The following is a 7,836-nucleotide window of genomic DNA, read 5'->3' as shown; positions in this document are numbered from 1 at the left end:
TTTTGGAATTTTTCAATCACAACAATGCTTAGTCAAATATTGAGATTTTTCAAGAAATTTAAATATAGGGCATTAACCCAATTGATTGAAAGAAAATTTTTGGTGAAACTTGCTTGAATTCATACTTTGTGAAGCATGTATTGAATTAAGGACACAAGCTTGTGAGACTTGAGCCTATTGATGTGGTTACATTTTATAACTACTTATTTCCCATTCTTGTGTGAAATTGTTTTCTTTCTATGATTGTGATACTTGATTTGTTTAATTCTATATGTCCATTTATTTCTTGTATTCATACATTTGTATGATTGAGGCCATTATTTTATTAGCCCACCTACCCAAATAGCCAACCTTTTACTCTCCATTGTTAGCCAATTTTGAGCCTATGCTTAACCAACTTTGTTCTCACTTTAGCACATTACAAGCCCAAGGCGGAAAACCAATAAAAGTCCTTGTTTGGATCTTTGATTAGCCTAGGCTAGAGAGAGTGTTTATTATTCGAAGTTGGTGAGGCTTGGGAACATTGGATGGGATAAAAAGGGTAGTGCACTTTCATAATTAGGAAATGGGAACATATTCATGTATTGATTAAATGTATAGACCTTATGCATTGATGCTATTTTGTATAGTTTGAAAGAAAAAAAAGAAAAAAAATGAAAAGAAAAAGAAACAAAAGAAAAGAAAAGAAAAAAAATTGTATATAGAAAAAAGAAAGAAAAATAATAAAGAGGAGACAAAATGCCCCAAAGTGAAGCCAATAAAAGGGAATCAATGCATAGGTGTTATGAATCAAGAAATAAGATGCATGAGTATGTAAGAAAAAGTGAAGAATGGGTAGTTAGAATAGTTTGAACTTGTATAGGTCATTATATAGTTAGGTGGGAAAGTCTATACTAATCAAAGTTCTAAACTCTAGTCCACTTAACCATAAATGATCCCACCTTGACCCTAACCCCATTACAACCTAAATGGAAGACCTCATGATGAATGTATGCATGCATTGAATAAGTGTTGATTGTTAGAAGAAAATCAAATTTTGGAAAGCATGATTAGAAGAGAATTGAGTGAATTAACCCTTAAACACTTGAGTGAATAGAGCGGATACACATCCGGTGAGGGTTCAAAAGTTCAATTACATGTATTCACCTATATTATCTATATTCTTGCAAGTTTGAACTCTCTGTGATAATTCAATACAATTGTGGTTGGACTTAATTCCTATTACCCTAGCTCTTGTGCTTACACATGTTCTCTTGGGAATTGATTTGTTTGAACTAAGCATTTGCATTTACCCTAGGTACTTGCATGTAGATAGGACTCATATAGTTTAGTTGTATTCAATAAATGTCACACCCTTTAGTTCCTTTTTATTTTAGCATGAGGACATGCTAAGGCTTAAGTGTGGGGAGGTTGATAAACCCCAATTTGACGGTTTATCTTGTATTGAATTTAGAGTATTTTGATGACCTTTTCTCGCATTTAACCTATGAATTAGCATGGTTTTGTAATCTCTCCCGTATTTGTGCTTAAGTGTAAAAACATGCTTTTTAAGCCTTATTTTGATGAATTCTAATTTCTCCTTGATTCCATAAGATGCCTTGATGTGTTTGCTAGTAATTCCAGGATTGAAATAGGAATCATATAGCATAATTAGGATTAGTTTAGAGTTAGTTTTAGAGAGAGAAGCTCTCACTTCTCTCTAGAATTAGGATTATGATTAGGTTTAGTTCTTAGATCTAGGTTTAATTCATGCTTTGATTCACTTTTCTTTTATCAATTCTTAATCTTCTCCTCTTCCTCTTTCTAGTTATGTGCTTTAATAATTGTAATTCTTCATTTTGTTTTGGATAGATTGTTGTTCCTTTGTTTTATTTCAATAATGCAATTTGAGGTAATTCATGATAATTGTGATTTCCTTGATTGTTGTTGTTAATTCTTTGCAATAATTGTTGCTAGATTTCATTCTTGTTGTTGATTCACTATGCTTTTCTTTTGTGCCTTCCAAGTGTTTGATGAATTGCTTGGTTGGACTTTAGTGTAGGTTTTATTCCTCTTAGCCTAGGTAGAGTAATTAGTGACTCTTGAGCTATCTAATTCCTTTGTTGATTGATAATTGGAGAGATTGCTAATTGATTTGAATGCCTCTAAAGCTAGTCATTCCTTTAGGAGTTGATTAGGACTTGAGGAATCAAATTGATTCATCTACTTGACTTTCCTCCATGGTTAGAGGTTAACTAAATGGACAATTTGCCATCACAATTGAGGAGGATAACTAGGATAGGACTTCTAGTTCTCATATCTTGCCAAGAGCCTTTGCTAGTTGTTAGTTTATTTTCTTTGCCATTTATATTTCTTGTCTAAAATCTTAAAAACCCCAAATATAACTCACAACCAATAATAAGACACTTTATTGTAAATCCTAGGGAGAATGACCCGAGGTTTAAATACTTCGGTTTATAGATTTTAGGGGTTTGTACTTGTGACAAACAAATTTTTGTATGAAAGGATTATTGCTTGGTTTAGAAACTATACTTCGACGAGATTTTATTTGAGAAATTCTAAACCGTCAAAAATCCAATCATCAATGGTTCCAAGTTGAGAGTAGTTAAACATCTCACTTTATATACCATATAGCAGAAAATAACAATCTTAATTTACTTTATCTTACTTTTCTTTGATAAAATTAAAAGTTATTATACTATGTTACCCTCATAGTTTTTGATGCTCTTGCAATGCTTCTCCATTTATTCAGGTGTGTAAAGTCTCTTAATACTCCAAGCTTAATATCCAATTATCCAAGACTTTTTATCAAATTCATCAACCTATTTCATTCAAAGTTGAGATGCCAATTCTTGAGATTTTTGTTTGTTGACCAGTGTACCAAGATTTGACTCGTGGTGACAATGACAAGCCCCTCCATTGAAGTTATTGTTTCTTCAAGAATAATTTGGACAACATTTTCTACTCCTTCTACCTAGGGTGCAACATTATTTTCAGCACCCAAGAACTCACATAAGAACACCAAAGGAAGATGATTTGAATTGAAGAGATAACCTCCTACTGCCGTCATCTATTTTTCACATATAAATTCCACACAGAACTACCGTAACTTCTTGCCATTATTTTGATTAGTAGCAAGTCTTCTCTCAAACATCTTCTTTTTACATTAACTTTTCATTGAGCCCCTTCTATGTTGGTCGTTACCCATTCTGACCAATGAAACATAATTTTATCCCAAATTTTTTTACTCTTAGATTTTTTATTTTCAATTTTTTTGTTTCTTTCCTTCCATGTAGACCAAATAATGGGCGAACCATAAATTGATCCACTATTTTCTTATATGATTTACCATTTTTTGGTTGCATCAAACATCAATGAAGTCTTAAGTCCTTCCGGTTTTACCCAACAAATGTTTCCAAGATACATTACTTTTGTCCACATCAATTTCACAAAGCTACTGTGTATAAATAGGTGATTCTCATCCTCCATGGCCAACCCACAAAATACACGTATTTCGCTTCATTTTGACTTATAATATTCACTTTAGTTAATCTTTTTATTGTATTCAATCTTCCAAAGATTGCGGTCCACGCCATGATTTTAATCCTTAGAGGTACTATTCCCCTCCAAATAAGAAAATATTATGTAAAAGATAATGTAATTCCTCACAAAGTTTATGTTGCCGCTCAAAAAACCTTCTCCGCCATTGAAAATTCCAACACCAAGATAAACCATCCCAAAAATCACAGTTTGCTATTAGATCGGTTTTATTTGATGAGATTGTGAAAAGTCTAGGAAATTTTTATTTCAGGCATATTTCTCCCACCCATGTATCTTCCCAAAATATTATTTTACAACCATCTTCTACACACATTTTAATTCCTTTCCACGCAAAATCTTTTAACCAGTTATATTATTTGACACCTTTCACTATGTCGCTCCAACGTCATTTGATTTGGGTTCTTTATTTTTCATCACTGTTTTTTCTAAGTTACTGCCATTACAAGAGGCCATAATACACTTCTAAAGAGGCTTGTCTTCTGCAGAGAATCTCCACCACTATTTAAAAAGGAATACGATATTTTTATAATAATGTCTCCCATCCCTAATCTGCCATGCTCTTTTGGTTTTTGAATTTGGTACCATGTAATAGTTGGCATCAATTTTTTTCTGTCGCTCTCTCCCTAAAAAAACTTTGATTGTAGTGATATGATCTTTTTTTTTTCACAACTTTAGGAATTTTGAATAAACTCAGATAGTATAAAGGAAAATTATTTATCACTGCTTTGATCATAACTAATCTCTCTACTCTTGACAACAATCTCACCTTCCACTTGACTAGCTTCTTCTCAATTTTTTCTATCACCAATTTTCATGTTGACATTCTTCTAGAATTTTCCCTTAACGGTATACCCAAATATGATAATGGGAGCTTATCAACTGGGCATCTCATTTTATCTGCTAGTGTCTTCGCTTCTGACTTTACCACATTTATTGGAATTAGAACTAATTTTTTGTCATTTATAACCGAACCAGACATTAATCCAAAGCAATCTAGTATTTTTCTATTATTCTTTATCACCTTTTTTTCGGTGAACAGAAAAGAACTATGTTATTTGCAAACTGTAGGTGTGATAGGAGAATTTTGTCTCCTCCTATCTCTGTATCCCTTGTTAGTCTTTTCTCCATCGCCATCCCTAACATTTTGTTTAGAGTTTCGGCTATCAGAATAAAGAGGAAGGGTGAAATAGAGTCCCCTGGTGCAGCCCACATTTCATCTAAAATGGTTCAGATGGGCTATCATTTATCAGGATTGACATCATTGATGTTTGTAGAAGCCCTTGTATCCACCCTCTCCACTTAAATCCAAACCCCATCCTACTTAAGACATGATCCACAAAGCTCCATCTGACCACATAGTAAGCTTTTTGAAAATCCGGCTTCAAGATAATCCCCTGTTTCTTTTTCTTTTTCAACCATGCCACCATTTCACACGCAATAAGAGCGCCATATAGGATTTGTCTGTCTTGAATGAAAGCTGTTTGTACTTCTACTACTAAATTTTTCATTACCTTCTTTATTCTGTCTACCATAACCTTTGAGATTACTTTATATATACTTTCAATCATGCTTATTGGGTTGAAGTCTTTTATCTCTGTTGGAACGTCAACCTTTGAAGCCAACATCACTCGTGTCATGTTGAGGCTTTTTGGCAAATAACCAATTCTATAGAATTCCATCATGGTCTCACTGAACTCTTCACCAATGATATCCCAAGTCCTCTTGATGAAGACCATATTAAAGCCATCCGGTCCAGGAACCTTAGTTGATCCACAACTCCACACTATTTTCTTAATTTCTTCCATTGTTGGAAATTTTTCCAAGTCAGTCGCTTGCTCCTCCATGATCATATTAAGAAGGCCTTTCAGCAACTTTATCTTCGGAAATTCTCTTTGGTTGTATAATTTTTTAAAGAATCTTTGAGCCTCCTGTTTTATCCTCCTTGGATTTCTGATCGTTCTTCCTCCCAATCTATGCCCTGCAATGTGTTTTCTTCTATTTCTGATTATTGCTACTGTATGAAAGTATTTCGTATTTTTATCCACTTCTTTTATATATTTATCTCTTGATATTTGCTTCCAAAATTCTCCTTTTTTTGCACCAAAGATCAAGGTGACTCATTAGAGCCTTTCGTCTATTCAAATTCATTTCTGTTTTAATCTCCTATTCAAGTTTTGCATCCACTTTTGCAATTTTCTCTTCAAATTTTCTTATCTTTCCATCAATATTTTTGAAGACCTCTCTATTCCACTTTGATATGTATCTTTTGAGTATTTTCATTTTTTCTTGGACTAGCACATTTTGAAGTCTATTCCATTCCTCTTCTATCATCGGGACAAACTTTGGGTGGGAGAACCACACATCAAATGATCAGAATAGTTTAGACCCCCAATCTTCTTCTTTCATCTTTAGGAATAGATGGACATTATTCGACCTTGAGCATCGAATCACCTATAATCTGGAATTTGGAAAATTTTAAATCCAACATGGATCAACACATATTTTATCCAACCTACTTGCTTGACTACTGGTGCGGAATTTATAACCACAAAACTAACCGGCATGTGCACCGGGTCATACTAAGTAATACCTCAGGTGAGTGAGGGTCGATCCCACGAGGATTGATGAACTAAGCAACAATGAGTGAGTGATTTACATAGTTAGATAAACAGAAAAGAGTGTTGAGAGTTTAAATGCATCAAACAATAACTCAGAGAATCAAAAAACAAGTAGTAAATTGAAGTGAAATATACATGGAGAAAACAGTTAAGGCTTCAGAAATATCTATCTTTCGGATTGACTTTTTCTACTAACTATTTAATCATGTAAGATTCCATTCATGGAAAACTATAAGTGACTAAACCCTAATTCCTTTGGCCTTTTTAGTCTCCTCTAACTTTCATCAACCGCCAATTCCTTGGTCACTTACCAATTAGAGGGTGAAATTCAATTCTAGTTTATATGCCAAAAAAAATCCTAATTACCCAAATATAAGAGGATTATATGTCACGTATCCCGTTAAGTCCAGATAATTAGAAATTTAGGAGAATATGTTTCCAAGTTGTTGTTCAAGTAAACAACTTTTCCAAGTTATACAAGAACTCAATTAGAACTACAGACATACTTCCGTTCCTCCCAAATTCATAAGATAAAGAGTGAAAATAATTTATGAATTATAAATCAGTACATAAATTAAAATAGAAAAGTAATATTATCAATCCATACAATAGAATGAGCTCCTAACCTTAACAGTGGAGGTTTAGTTGTTCTTGGTTCAGAGAGAAAACTAGGATTCAGAAAAATTGTAAATTGCTTAATGAGGTATAAGAGAAGAGATGAGTCCGAAGGGCTGATTCTTTTTCTTTTTATATCTAATCCTAATAAATATAAAATATATTTTCTAAAACTAAATAATATCTTTTCCTATTTGTAAAATAAAATAAAGTTAAATAAAAAATTAATAAAATCTTCTCATGCTGCTCCTTGGACGAATGGGGGACCACTTGAGTAGTAAAGGTTGGCGCCAAACTTGGATTCTTCAAGTTTGGTGTGGAGTGAACAGTAGGTTCTTCCTTGGCTTTCCTTGAGTTGGCGCCGAACTTGAGTAAACTCAAGTTCGGCGTGGAGATGGCAGCGTGTGCTTTCTTGGAACTCTTGATGCTGGTGCCGAACTTGACAATGATCAAGTTTGGCATGGAGTGGTCCATACAAAATGGAAGAAAATGGTACACTATTATATATCATTGGAAAGCTCTAAAAGTTAGATTTCCAATGCCACTAAAATCACATCAATTGGACCTCTATAGCTTATGTTATTTCTATTTGAGTGCAAGGAGGTCAAGGTTGATAGTATCATTCGCTTTCTTCTTTTTCTGCTACAAACTCTGTCAAATCCATCCGAATGCTACCTAAAATAAACAAAAATTGCAAACAACTCAAAGTAGCATTCATAGTGGCTAAAGGTAATTAAATCTTGATTAAACTCAACAATTTGAATGCAAATTCACTAGAAAAAGATAGAAAAGATGTTCACGCATCAACTACCCCTCCTCCAAGTGATTTTTCTCCCCTGTAGGGTTAGATGAATAAGGTTTATATCTTGTAACTAGCTTCTAATATCTGACATACCCACCAAGCTGCCTCTACCACTGCTTCTTTCCTCTTCGCATAAGACCTCATTGTAGTCTCCCATAGCTATGAATGGAACTTCCATCCTATTTTTTATCTCCATTGTTTCCTCCCATAAAGCTTTTCTATCCCTTACAAAATGATTTT

The sequence above is a fragment of the Arachis duranensis genome, chromosome 6, assembly GCF_000817695.3.
Source record: "Arachis duranensis cultivar V14167 chromosome 6, aradu.V14167.gnm2.J7QH, whole genome shotgun sequence".
NCBI lineage: Eukaryota > Viridiplantae > Streptophyta > Magnoliopsida > Fabales > Fabaceae > Arachis > Arachis duranensis.
The sequence above is the reverse complement of the archived record's forward strand: the minus strand, read 5'-3'. Positions refer to the sequence as shown.